We start from the raw sequence: 13760 nt of genomic DNA, 5'->3' as shown, positions 1-13760 counted from the left end.
GGACATAAAATCATCCTTACGCAAGACTACTCGAATCCAACAGTGGACATTAGAAAAGGCTTTCTTGCCCAGAGGGACAAGCTGAGAAGAGTAAACATAACCTTCTCCTTTGCAGGACCCACTAGATTCAGAATAACCAACAAGGGGGTCTCGCTAACCTTCGATGACCCAGAAGAACTCTCACGATACCTACAGGGCCCACCAATACAGGACATGGAAGCTTCAGCACCCACGGCCAAGAGAGGGGCGTCTCCGAACCCACTCACAAACTAACGAATTGGCGACTTGGCGACTTAGAGACTGAAACAAGGAAGACAGAGCTCAATGAATAAGCTCCCACAACTACCGCAAGGAACAGACCTCCTACACCGTAGAGAGGCAATGAAAATCTACCCCAGTTGACAGTGACTTTATCCCAGAACTACATATCCTTTTACAATCAGATACTACCTCAGATCCAGTATCCTGGGGTCAGGACGGGGTGGAGGGGTCCTTGTTGTCGCACTCCCACAGCACAAAGTAGGAGCAGGAGAGGGTGGGGGGTTTTATGAGAGGTGGGTTCTGAAGGAGGGGTATTGGGGGAGGTTCGTCCTGTATGTCATGTTAGGTCATGTCTTGTCTGTCTTGTATGTCCTGTCCATGTCCTTGAAGCACCCGATACGAGCACTGTGGAAAGACCACAATCAACACTGACAACACTAGACCATTTACAAGAAATCAACCCAAAACGAAGCCTGATGAGAGATAGACCTCTCAAGGTGAGTCCGAGCATAGCACACAGAAACACTAAAAATGACGCAGTCTAACATCACGACACTGTCATCAGTCCTCAAGATGATTTCCCTCAAAGTCAAAGGCCTAAACCACCCGATCAAAAGAAAAAAGGTACTTGACTACCTAGCCAAGACAAAAGGGGACATTATCCTACTACAAGAAACCAAACTCTCTACGGATGAGGCAAGCAAACTCAGGGCCAAATGGATAGGTGAAGTTGCTTGCTCGCCGGCAGTAGGTAAGAAGAGGGGAGTCATTACACTGACCAGTAGTAAATCAAACATAAAGATAGAGAACTTACAGCATGACAATGAGGGGAGACTATTAACTACGCAGCTCAAAAGAAGAGAGGAGACAATACTGGCGACGAACATTTACGCACCAAACACCGACGACACGCCATTCTGGGAGGGGGTAACAAAGGAATTAGAGACCAACAGCACAAACAACACGATGACGGAGTTGGCGGGGATTTCAACATGGCGTTAGACCAAACACTGGACAAACAATCAAAAACACAAGCATGCACGCCCACGTCCCATAGGACACTAACAAAACTTTGAAGCAGATTTGACCTAGCCGACCTGTGGCGACTACAACACCCCGACACCAGAGACTACACCTTCTACTCGAATCCACATAACTCATACAGTAGAATAGACTACATTCTCATATCAGGAACACACACGCACCTACTAGAACACACAGATATCGCAGCCAGAACAATATCGGACCATGCCTGCATCAGCGTACAACTCACAGGAAGACACAACACATAACCCGCAGATTGCGACTTAACTCAACTACCATCACCAAGCAAGAAGATAAGAGCAAAATCCAGAACGCCATTGACAAATATATCAGAATTAACAACACTCCAGATGTAGACCCCAAAACACTGTGGGAAGCACTCAAAGCAACCATCAGAGGGGTACTAATAGAAATCAAGGCAAGAAGAGACAGAGAGTCGAAAGCCCAACTGTCCCAGCTGGAAAAAGATATCAAAAGGCTACAATCACAACACATAGGAGACACCACAAACCAACAAATATTGACAGAACTCACAAAAAAAAGTACGAATACAATGGAATTTTAAGCGAATGAGCATGTCTGGGGATAAAGAAGTACAAAGAAATAAACCTTTGCGAAGCTAACAAGGCCAGCAAAACTCTAGCGTCATACCTCAAGCACAAGCAAAGACAACACTATATCACAACAATCACAGACACCAACGATAAGTTCCACACCCGCCACAAAGATATCATACACACCTTCACAGAATTCTACAAAGAACTATATAGCAAAGATGAGAACATAGACAATGTAGGAACAAAGAATTACCTTGAAAACCGAAGACTTCCCAAGATATCGAAAGAAGAAGCAATAGCAATAGGCCAGGACATCAAAACCCTTGAAGTTAGGACAGCCATTAAGAGCCTCAAAGACAACAAGGCGCCAGGGCCAGACGGTTACACAGCACCATTCTACAAATCCTTCCAAGACCAACTAACACCAATCCTAACAAAGTCTTTAACCATTGTGGGGAAGAGGGGGAAGTGACAGATACAATGTCTTAGGCCAACATCATAGTCATCCCCAAAGAAGGCAAAGACCCACAATGGCCATAAAACTACTGGCCAATCTCTCTCATCAACCTAGACTGCAAATTATATGCCAAAATACTAGCGGTAAGACTTAACAGATTGCATCCACAGCTAATAGGATACACACAGGTAGGCTATATGAAAACATGAATGTCAAGCGACAACACAAGACTCCTCAAATCACTGAGCACTGCTCAAATTCTTACAACTCGGCAGTCGCGAGCGCGTTGGATGCAGAAAAGGCCTTCGACAGAGTTTCCTGGCACTTCCTAGAGCAATGCATGCGGCATACAACCTGGGAGCCAAATACACAAACAAGGTCATGGCCTTATACAAAACCCCCAAAGCACAGATCGCCATCAATGGTACAACCTTGAACTCCTTCGTCCTGCAAAGAGGGACCAGACAAGGTTGCCCACTATCCCCATTGTTGTTTCTACCAGCCTTAGAACCAGTGATCAGGGATATCCTAGCTAATGAGGACATAGCTGGTATAAAAATAAACAAAACCACAGCCAAACTAGCTGCCTACACAGACAACCTACTAATAGCAACAGAGGATCCCGTCAAATCCATACCTGCTCTCATACACACCATAGACACATACACTTCACACTCCGGGTATAAACTCAACAGGGAGAAGTCAGAGTGTATGCCTCTAAACGTACATACAACTAAGGAAGTTCTAAAATCCGGCAAACAAGATCCATCAAATACCTAGGCATCCCCTTCGGGAGGAGCCTTAAAAATACCCTAGAACAAAACGAAAAAAACACCCTCGACAAGATAAAAGGGTTGCTTGAACAATGGTCGCCCAAATATATTACCTGGTGGGGAAGAATAGAAACAACAGTATAGGTGAGACTCACACCTATTTAACACGTTATTTTAACCAATGCGCTCTCGTGCGTTGTACTCAATTGTTTTAGACTCTGTCGGTGTGCTGGCATCTCGGCGCTCTGCCCATTTTGCGCTGCAACATAGTAAGAACACAAGGAGGACCAATTTCCGGTACCCATTGCCACGACAACCTATTATTAATGAATTCAATGAATCAAATTCGTACTCAATCCTTTGTTATTTCTCAATTTTATCCAATGTATTTCGTCTAGTTTATTCTTCAATCCATTGTATTCATCTCCATATTTACTCTTTCACTCTTAACTTTTCCAAAATAAACGCAGGAAGTTCTTACTATGTTGCAGCGCAAAATGGGCAGAGCGCCGAGATGCCAGCACACCGACAGTCTAAAACAATTGAGTACAACGCACGAGAGCGCATTGGTTAAAATAACGTGTTAAATAGGTGTGCGTCTCACCTATACTGTTTTTTCATGAAATGAACTCTGCCCTAACGGAGAGACAGCACCCGAAATGAAGCCCAAAGAGTACAAAAGAGTAATTTTGACGGACATGAGTATTTTGGACGCAGGACTCCTGTTTCCCGGTCAGAGTTTTATGGACTAAATGACTCATGAACAATGATTTGATTCAAAGCACAAAACACGGGAACCGTTGCTTACAATTTTCATTTTTAACTCTGTTATTGCACTAGATGACACAGGTTTATTTGTCGAGGGAAATGTACTTGTTGTAATTATTCTGCAATATTAGCAGATGCATTCTGGTTAATTAAAGCACAATAATAATGTGGATTACGGTATGCTAACAATCCAGTGCTGAGTTTAGAGTGGGCTTTACACCACGTGACACCACAGGTGAAGGGCACTGACTTAAAATGAACAACTGCTAGCACGGGCTGGTTTATGTTTTGCTGCTTTGTTCATGAGAGGAGTGGGAAAGGGAAAGCAGCTCCCTAACGTGAAAATGAAAGTTTAAAAGAGAAACGTTTCACATGCTGGGGTAAGTGCATGGCCAAGTTTTATTCTGTTTGATGTAACGTGACAGAAAAAATAGGGCTTAAGAAAAGTGTGGGAGGCAGCAATATGCATACAGCACAGGATGTTTACATAAAAGAGGAGTTTTAAAGTTCTCACTTCGAGACAGGGAGAAGGGAGATTCACAATTGAGTTATAGGTGAAATGAGCGCACTTTATTGTACCAATGGTTTGTTTGAAAATGTAAAGTTGAATTTTCATTAATTTTTATGGTTTTGTGCTTTCTGGAACATGGCTATTAAATATGTTGTGTTCTCTTTGCATTGTAGAAACCCCTGAAGAAGGGTTGTACCCGAAATGCATTGGGTTTCCAATAAAATTAATGGCATGTGGAAACAGTGAATTTCCTGCGTTTATTTTGGAAAAGTTAAGAGTGAAAGAGTAAATATGGAGATGAGTACAATGGATTGGAGAATAAACTAGACGAAATACATTAGATAAAATTGAGAAATAACAAAGGATTGAGTACAAATTTGATTCATTGAATTCATTAATAATAGGTTGCTGTGGCAATGGGTACCGGAAATTGGTCCTCCTTGTGTTCGTAGAATAGAAACAGTCAAGATGATGATCACCCCAATTGTCAACTACCTAACCAGCAGGCTGCCCCCAGCACTTTCCTACAACTTCTTCAAGAAAACAGACCAAATTCTCAACAAATTCATCTGGAGGGACAAGAAACCAGGAATAAGCCTTACTAAAATTAGACTAAAGAAGGAACTAGGGGGCCTGAACGTTGCAGACCCCAGAATCTTCCAGTTAGCCGCGGTAGCCAGACAGGGGATGCACTGGGTACTACACAATCAATCATACACCCCGACCTGGCTATTGCTAGAAAAAGCCATCCTCGACAACAGCGACCCTCTCACCCTTCTAACAGCCAACAAAAAAGAACTGAAGGGGAACCCGATATTCAAGATAACAAAGCAAGCTCTCCTTAAGGTAGACCAAAACCTAAAGACAAGCATCAAAAACTCCCTATGGATAGCACTCTGGGCTACCCCAAAATCAAATACAGAGGCAGACCCCTCGACATAGCTACCTGGAAACAAACAGGCCTCTCGCATCCTGCTCAGCTAGAGGAGAAGGGCTCGCCACTAATGTTCAACAACATGAAAGAAAAACATGCCCTCCCTGACGCAGAACTATACAATTTCCTGGCAATCAAAGCGGCCATCACAAAAGCAAACCTAGATAGGTGGACCCCCTCAATTTTCAAATACATGGAAAAAATAAACAAGACAGGCTATCAGATATCACAACTATGCACTCCTCCGCCCAACATCCACAAAACTCAACGCCAAAAGCACAGAATACTGGAAAATACAGACAGGCACGAAACTAACAGAACAGGATATACAGACCATATGGAGGGCCCCCACACGCAACATAATATCGCCAGTATTAGCCCAAACAAAATTCTGGCTGCTGCATGAAGCATATTGGACTCCAGCAAAACAAGCGAAACAAGGCCTAAGGGAAAACAACTGATGCTTGAACTGTGACAGAGAAATAGGGGGCCTAGCCCACCTTATCTTCCACTGCAGCAAAGTCACCAAATTCTGGAAAAAGGTATTTGCCTATATCAATAAGGTCCTAGACTGCACCCTAAAAGAAGAATGTAGCACTATAGCGATAGCACACCTGAACCCAGATGTGCACTCACAACAAGACAGAAACCTTCTAGACTTCCTCCTGACCAGTGCAACAAAAACAGTAATAGCCAAGTGGAAAGACACCACCAAGGCCACCTTTAATGGATGGCTGAACTGGGTGACGTACCTAAGAGGTGCAGACTCAACAGCACTAAGACATACACCCTGGAGAAAAGCCAACAGAGAGATGTGGTCATCTTTAGATAGCTTCCTTGACCCATACAAACCACCATAGACAGTAGTAAAGAAATATACTGCGAGAACAACCCGCAGTGCTGACGGTCGACCCACAGCAATTAGCCAAACGCTTACATGTTATATGTTTATGTTACGTCAAGCACATGCCTGATAAAAGATGTAATTAGCTACGAAACGACTATACGCACACAGGTATGCCAAAGGAAAAAGCGAAATGACCCAAAAGTTATATGTATAGGTCAATTGACACCCAAGAACCATCTACCAAACGCTTTTTATGTAACACGCTCATACCAAATGATACAGCGAATTATCCTAAATGTCCATTGACGATCGACCCACAACAATTAGCAGAACGCTCATATGTTTATATGCTTAGGTTATGTAAGGCATATGTCGGATAAAAGATGTAACCAGCGACCAAAATGCCTATAGGTAATCCAAATGAGATGGGTATATCCGTATTCTGTCAATTGACATCTAAGAACAATACACCAAACGCTTTTTATGTAATTCACGTATACCAAATGTAACAGCAAAATGTCCTAAATGTTAAATGTATATGTGTGTATCTGTTTAGGGAAAAAAAAAAACATTTTACAAAAAAAGAAAAAAATATGTATAGGTTGTTTAAAATGTTGTTGTTGCAAGGAAAAAGGGATTAAGAAGGAGGTGGAAAATCCATCAAAGTATGTGAACTTAAGAATGCAATTCGTTCCAAAAGGCCATCCCTATCGTTAGTAGAAAAAAGGGATGCCATCCAATCAAATAGGTTTATGTTTATGTTTTGGCAATTTTTATAGCGCGCAAATACCCGGGGGTGTCTCGGCGCTTAACTGATCAGATGAAGACTATAACAGATCTTAATGTGGGAACAGCCAGGTTTTTAATTTCTTCCTAAAGCTAAGGAGAGTGGGGCAGTTTTGATAGTAAGAGGAAGTGAATTCCATAGTCTGGCTGTGGAGATCACAAAGCATCTTTCACCCCAGTTAGCTTTCCGTGTGCAGTGGACATTGAGCAGATGAGCTGAAGATGAGCGAAGGGTCCTGGGGTTTTCAAGAGGACGGAGGACATCTTTGAGAAACTGCGGGCCAAAGTTGTTGATGGCTTTGTAGGCAATGCACAGTGCATTAAATTTTGTACGGCTCCTGACAGGAAGCCAATGAAGCTGTCGAATGTAAGGAGTGATGGAGGTGAACTTGGGTATGCCCAGTAAGATTCTGGCTGAGGCATTTTGCACTAGTTGAAGCCTATTGAGAACTTTTTCCTGTGCATTGAGAAGGATGGCATTACAGTAGTCCATTCTGGAAAAAACGAGGGAGCTGATCAGAGTTTTACCAGCTGAAGTGGGAAGGTAGGGGAGAAGCTTCTTGATGTTCTTTAGAGTGAAGAAGGAGGTGGAGACTACTGAGTTGACGTGGCGGTGGAAGAGCAGTCTGTCGTCGAACATGACTCCAAGGTTGTGAACCTTAGTGACGGGTTCTGGTGGAGGTCCCATCTCATTGGGCCACCAGAGGGGGACCAGGCAGGTTCCAGTTTCCCAAATGTCATTACCTCTGTCTTTGCAGAGTTTAGTTTTAGACAGTTTGACGACATCCAGGAGCTGATGGCAAGCATTCCCTCTTGAAAGTTTGCTGCAACTGCGAGTCCATCATGATGTACAGATAGAACCAGCTGGGTGTCGTCAGCATAGATTGTGAGACTAATGCCGTAGGACTTGATCACCCTTGCTAAGTCCGAAACATAGATACTAAACAGGGTCGGACTTAGCGAGGAGCCTGCGGTACTCCACAAGGAAGGGAGAACGTGTGGGAGAAGAAAGGGCCCAGTTTTACAGCCTGTGAGCGGTTGGCCAGAAAGGAAGCGAGAAGTTCTTTGGCTGTGTTGTGGATGCCGATTGCTGAGACACGGTCGATCAGAGTGGCATGATCGACCGTGTCGAAGGCCACGGATAGATCGAGCAGTATTAATACTGCCGCGCCGCCTTTGTCTAACATCATTCTTATTTCGTCAGCTGCTTTTATTAAGGCTGACTCGGTTCCGTGTCCCTGCGTTAATCCAAATTGAGTGTCGTCTAGCAAGTTATTTTCATCAATGAATTTGGAAAGCTGTATATTCATTAATTTTTCAAATATTTTCGCAGGGAAAGGAAGACAGGCAATGGGTCTGTAGCTGGATGGGGAAGAGGGATCAAGGGTGGGTTTTTTCAAAAGTGGCTTGATGATGGCCTTTTTCCAAACTGTGGGATATGAGCCAGTAGTGAACATGGTATTGCAAATATTGGTCAATGCAAGGGAGATGGCATCAGGGATGAGGTTGAGGATGGAAGGAGGACATGGGTCAAGGGGTGATCCTGATTTGGTGCTGGAGATTAGACGAGAGACTTGTTCCTCAGAGACTGAATTGAACTCACAGAAAGAGGGAGCGGTGGTGACTGGAGATTGGTTAACTGTGATTGTTGAAGAAGGTTCGGGAAGAAAAGCGGAAAAAATAGAAGTGACTTTGTCCATGAAGAAATCTGCAAGGGAGTTGCAGAGGGGTTGAGACGTGTCGGAAGGGGGAATGGGGTGGTCTGAGAGATGATTAACCACCTGAAACAATTTTCTTGCGGAGTTATGAGCCTGATTGATTTGGAAAGTATAGTAAATCATTTTTTCTGAGGCAATGAGGTCTTTGTATTTAGACAGGGCGCTTTTATACGTAATTTTGTCAATAGGGTTGTAGTGCCTGCGCCAGTGTCTTTCCAGAATTCTGCAGTGTTGTCTTTGTAGACGTAGGGATTCAGAGAACCATGGGGCAGAAGGTGATTTTCTATTGCGATGAGAGGTTTTGGGAGGTGCCAGTTTGGAACATGCCGTGTCCAAGATGTTGAGATCGTTGCTAGAAGCTAGTGACGGATCTGGTTCCATCGCATTGATGTCAGCGGTCAGCATAGAGGCAAGGTGAGAGACATCAATGTTTTTCCAGTCTCGTGTTGAAATAGAGGAAGATGGTCCGATTTGAGATGGAGGGGACTTGGTTTTAATAGAAAAGCAAACTGCCGAGTGATCTGTCCAAATAAGGGGAATAGGAGGGGAAATTAGAATGTCAGGGTTATTTGTGAATATCCCATCGAGGGTGTGTCCTGCTTTATGAGTAGGCTGGGTGACAATTTGATGAAGTCTTACAGCTGAAAGATCACTGATGAGGGCAATGGTATCGTTGTCGGTCAGGGATTCTAAATGAAAATTGAAGTCTCCTAATATGGTGTATTGATGAGCTCCAGCTGTAATTTCGACTAAGTTGTTAAGACTAACAAGGAAATTAGATCTAGGGCCAAGAGGGCGGCAGAGCAAAGTGCCTGTGAATGACTGGTTGCCGGAGAGATTAATAGAGAAGGAAAAGGCTTCGCAATCTCTGTAATTAAGAGCTGTGGTTTTGAGTTTGTAGCGGTTTCTATATATGATAGCTATACCGCCACCCTTTTTTATAGTTCTATCTAATCTGTTGACACAGTAGTTTTCAGGGAGGGCTGCTTTGAAGTCAGGGCCAGAGGAGTTGTCACCCCAAGTCTCGGTGATAAACAATAAATCGAGATTGTGTGACACAATGAACTCTAGGATGTTGAGTTTGTGTTTTGGGAGGGAGCGTACATTAATGAGTGCTGCTAGAACCTGTTTAGGGGTGGTAGCAAGGGAAGTATGGTTAATGCAAGCAGGGCATCTGAATGGACCTACCGAAGGGTCAATAAATAAAAATTGAGGTATAGAGTGTGGTAGGTTGGGCGAAGGATTACGTTCTAGACGTTGAGAGGAGGTATATTTGATCAGGGCAGGGGCTATGGGGGTCTGAGGGACGGGTGGCCAGGAGGGTGGCCCTGGGCCCAGTCCCGGCGCGGACGGGCGCAGACGGGCTTGCCTTTGGCACGCCTGCTGCGCTCGTCCGCTGCACGGGCGGGAAGTGGTATGCAATATATAGGGTTGAGAGAGGGTGGGGCTCATCCTAGCACAGGTGCGCTGAATGATTCAATCCCCAATGGCAGCAAGCCCTGCCTCCAACGAGTCAGATCCTTAATCGTCTGCGCGAGGAGCGAGCAGAGAGTGCGGCGGTTAGGGTGAGTGAAGAATTTCAGAATAGCACAATTCACAAGTTAAAAGTGCAGGGAGGCGAGAGGTTAAGTAGGCTGGTGGGCGGGGCTCATCCCAGCACAGGTGCGCTGAATGATTCAACCCCCAATGGTGGCAAGCCCTGCCTCCAACGCGTCAGATCCTTAATCGTCTGAGCGAGGAGCGAGCGGAGAGAGCGGCGGTTAGGGTGAGTGAAGTATTTCAGAATAGCACAATTCACAAGTTAAAAGTGCAAACAACAATTTTTACAAATTAAAATAATGTCTGTATCGGTTGAAGGAACAGACGTGCTCCTCGTAATTTGATGCTTCCAAGAGCATTTCCAGGCAACTTGCGTGATATTCGATGAAACTCCGTCGCAAGAGGTTCTGCGCAGCTGCATAGATATTACACTGAGCCATGACTCCAAATGAAGCTGCACGTGCCAAACGGTCATTCCCAGAACAGGCCTGCTCATGGGTTACTAAGGGACACATTACCTGGTTTTAATCCGGGTCTGAACATGACGTATTGGAGAGGCATTAATCCAAAGCCCAATAGAAGGGGCATTGCTGACATTAGAACCCAGGTTGCACGCAAGTGAAGTAGGCAAAGAACAAAGTTAGTCCTTTTCTGATGGCAAGCATCCAAAATGTGGTTGCAGTCGGTCACTGTACAGTTGCAATTGGCCCGGCCTGTGCATTACCACAAGATGAGCAGCCATTGAGTAGCAGGAGCAGAAGGATCAGGATTCCACCAGCAAGCACCAGTGACAAAAGGAACCCTTTGAAGACGCTAGAAAAAAAATTGAATGAATAAAAGCCGGTATTACTCCAAATATTTGTTGAAAAGAAGTCATTACGCCGGATTCCAGAAGTTAAAAAAAAATTAGCAAGGCATTTAGTATCAGACGCATTAAAAATTTGATGTATAAGCTCCCCAAAGTGAAGTGGGATGTTGGTATTCAGAAGTGACTGAATCTTGCTAGATGTTGTAGCCACCCTCATTTCTAAGGTCTCTCGAGCCGAAGTGAGAGGCACTTCTTGTTGAAATAATAGCGCTTTGAGTCTTCTTAATTTGTTGAAATCCATTTTCAAAGTCAGATTGGAATGCCAAATAGAACGATCTACGTTCCCATGCAGGGGCGGAAAAAGCACATCGCTACAACAAGTAACCCGTTGTGAAACTGTTACTATATACAGGATTCTTGCCCGTAAACCACAGCAGTTGTGGTTATTCAAAATAAGATAACTGCTGTTAGTAAGCAATGTAAAAGCAGGAATTATTGCTGGGACAGGACTGATTAACTCCATATGTGAAAGGCAGTATATATGAGTTTTGGACTGTATAAATGACTATATGTGAGAGTGAGTGATTGTGAGAGTGCATGTATGGATCAGTGTGTTCTTGTATTAGTTATTGTTTTAGAGTGTAAGTATGTGTTACTATATGTTTAAATAACTGAGGTGGTATGAGTATAACTATACAGGTGAGTAAATGAAAGTGTGATTGATTATTTCCATGACTGACTAGGTGTGTGAATAACTCTATGAATGAGAGGCGGTGTGTGAGTGTCTGTATAGATATGTGACTGGATATGATAATACTCTATTGATGGCTGACTGTATGTATGAGTGACGGTATTGGTGAATGAATGGATGTGTGTGTATACCGAGGAATTGGTGAGTGGATATCTACTAACTAGTATTGGTGTGTTCATGGTTTCGAAAATTATACTCTGTATTTTAGAGTGGGTGTAGCAAGTGTTATATTAGGGTCTGAGGAGGTGCATCAGATTTTCATGTGGATGATGTCATCAGTGATGTCATTTGAGATGTCATCAGTGATGTCATCAGTGATGTCACTGACCATGTCATGAATGATGTAATATGTGACGTCATCAGCGGTGCATTGCAGGGGCACGAGTTATAGTTAGCTCAACTAACTATAACAGGGGAATTTCTATGGTTTTCTATGATTGAAATGTCCAACTAACTATAATGTCCCTGAAACCTATGGTTTTTTCAGTGAATTTCTAAGGTTTTTTAAATGCTAATTTCTAACTATAACGTGCCTGAAACTTATGTTTTTTCAGTAAATTTCAATGGTTTTTTAAATGCTAATTTCTAATTATAATGTTCATTAAACCTACCTTTTTTCTGTGTTTTTTAATTAACACCCCATTCTCAACTTGGTGAAAACTGCAAAAAAATCACCACAAACGAGAGCCACAACTAACGCTAATGATATGCAAAGTAGGCGTTCCCGTGCAAAAAAATTATTTTCAACGACCAGCCAAATTTGCAATGCAATCCAAAAAGCAGGCGAAAAGCTGAGTTATCAGTAACAAATTAACATCAACATTTAACTGGTGTGAGGAGGTCCACTATCTACTCCGTGAATTGGACCCAACTCACACCACATCTAAAGACCAACACGTGATAGAGCTACTGATCATGCAGCTCCGACACCCAACAAGGCGACAACACCCAGCGCCACCACCACCTTAACTTCCCCCCGGACCAGCACCCCTGCTACCACCAAGGCAGCGCAAAACAGGACAACGGACCTTCCCAAAACGCCATGCCCCTCAGCCACACAATAGATGAATGTTGGGAGATGTGGCAACCAACTATATATGAAGGAGGCAAGTCACCCATCAATAATAAAGCACACAATGCCAAGTGTAATGCTTATGTGCTGCACAGATCTCACGATGCAAAGCACAAACCTCTCCATGTGGAGATATACTATTGGTACTTCTAGTGTAGTGCACAACTGGACACAACCATGTTACCTCAGGCTGTGGGGAGGATCGCGGTAATGTAGCTGTCTTGTCCCCCCTGGAGGCGGTAGCGGAGTCCGCTGCTCCAATGTACGCCACTCCACCATAGGAATATGAATAAATAGGCCAGGCTCTGGGCGTAGTTCACTTGTGCGAAGACCAACAAGTCTGTCAGAGCAGCAGCCTTCATCCTGGCACGTGGCTGCCGCCATGACCGCAGGCCTCCTCGACACAGGCCCCTTGCGAACCAAGCGGCGCAGCACCACAGACTTATGTCTGTACCGACTACTGCCTACACTATACGCTGCGGACAGCAGGGCTAACAACTTGAATTTATTAATTGCACAGAGAATTGTACTCCATGTCCTTGGATTTTGTCAAGAAGAACTGACAAAAAGCATTCCTCTATGTCTATGCTAACTACTGCCTTCGATCTAAACTGCGGGCAACAGGGCTCACAATTCAGATGCAGTGGCGATTGCAGACGACGCAGTCCAGTTTGCAAGACACGTTGCTCCCAGTGCAGCCCGCTTGGGCCACACATCATCGCAGGATGCACACATGCTGTGTGCTTCAGGTGCTACTAACTCACTGCACCATAAGTCATCGCTACTTGGCCTTATCAAGGCAAGACAGTGCTCCCAGTGCGGCACGCCGGGATGACGTATCATCGCAGGGTGCGCACATGCAGACTACTCCAGGTGCAATCCTTTTGTGTTTAATATTGAAAGTTTAAATCTGAGCGGGACCTTATTGCTAGCT

Source organism: Lissotriton vulgaris, chromosome 12 (genome assembly GCF_964263255.1).
Source record: "Lissotriton vulgaris chromosome 12, aLisVul1.2, whole genome shotgun sequence".
Taxonomy (NCBI): domain Eukaryota; kingdom Metazoa; phylum Chordata; class Amphibia; order Caudata; family Salamandridae; genus Lissotriton; species Lissotriton vulgaris.
The sequence above is the reverse complement of the archived record's forward strand: the minus strand, read 5'-3'. Positions refer to the sequence as shown.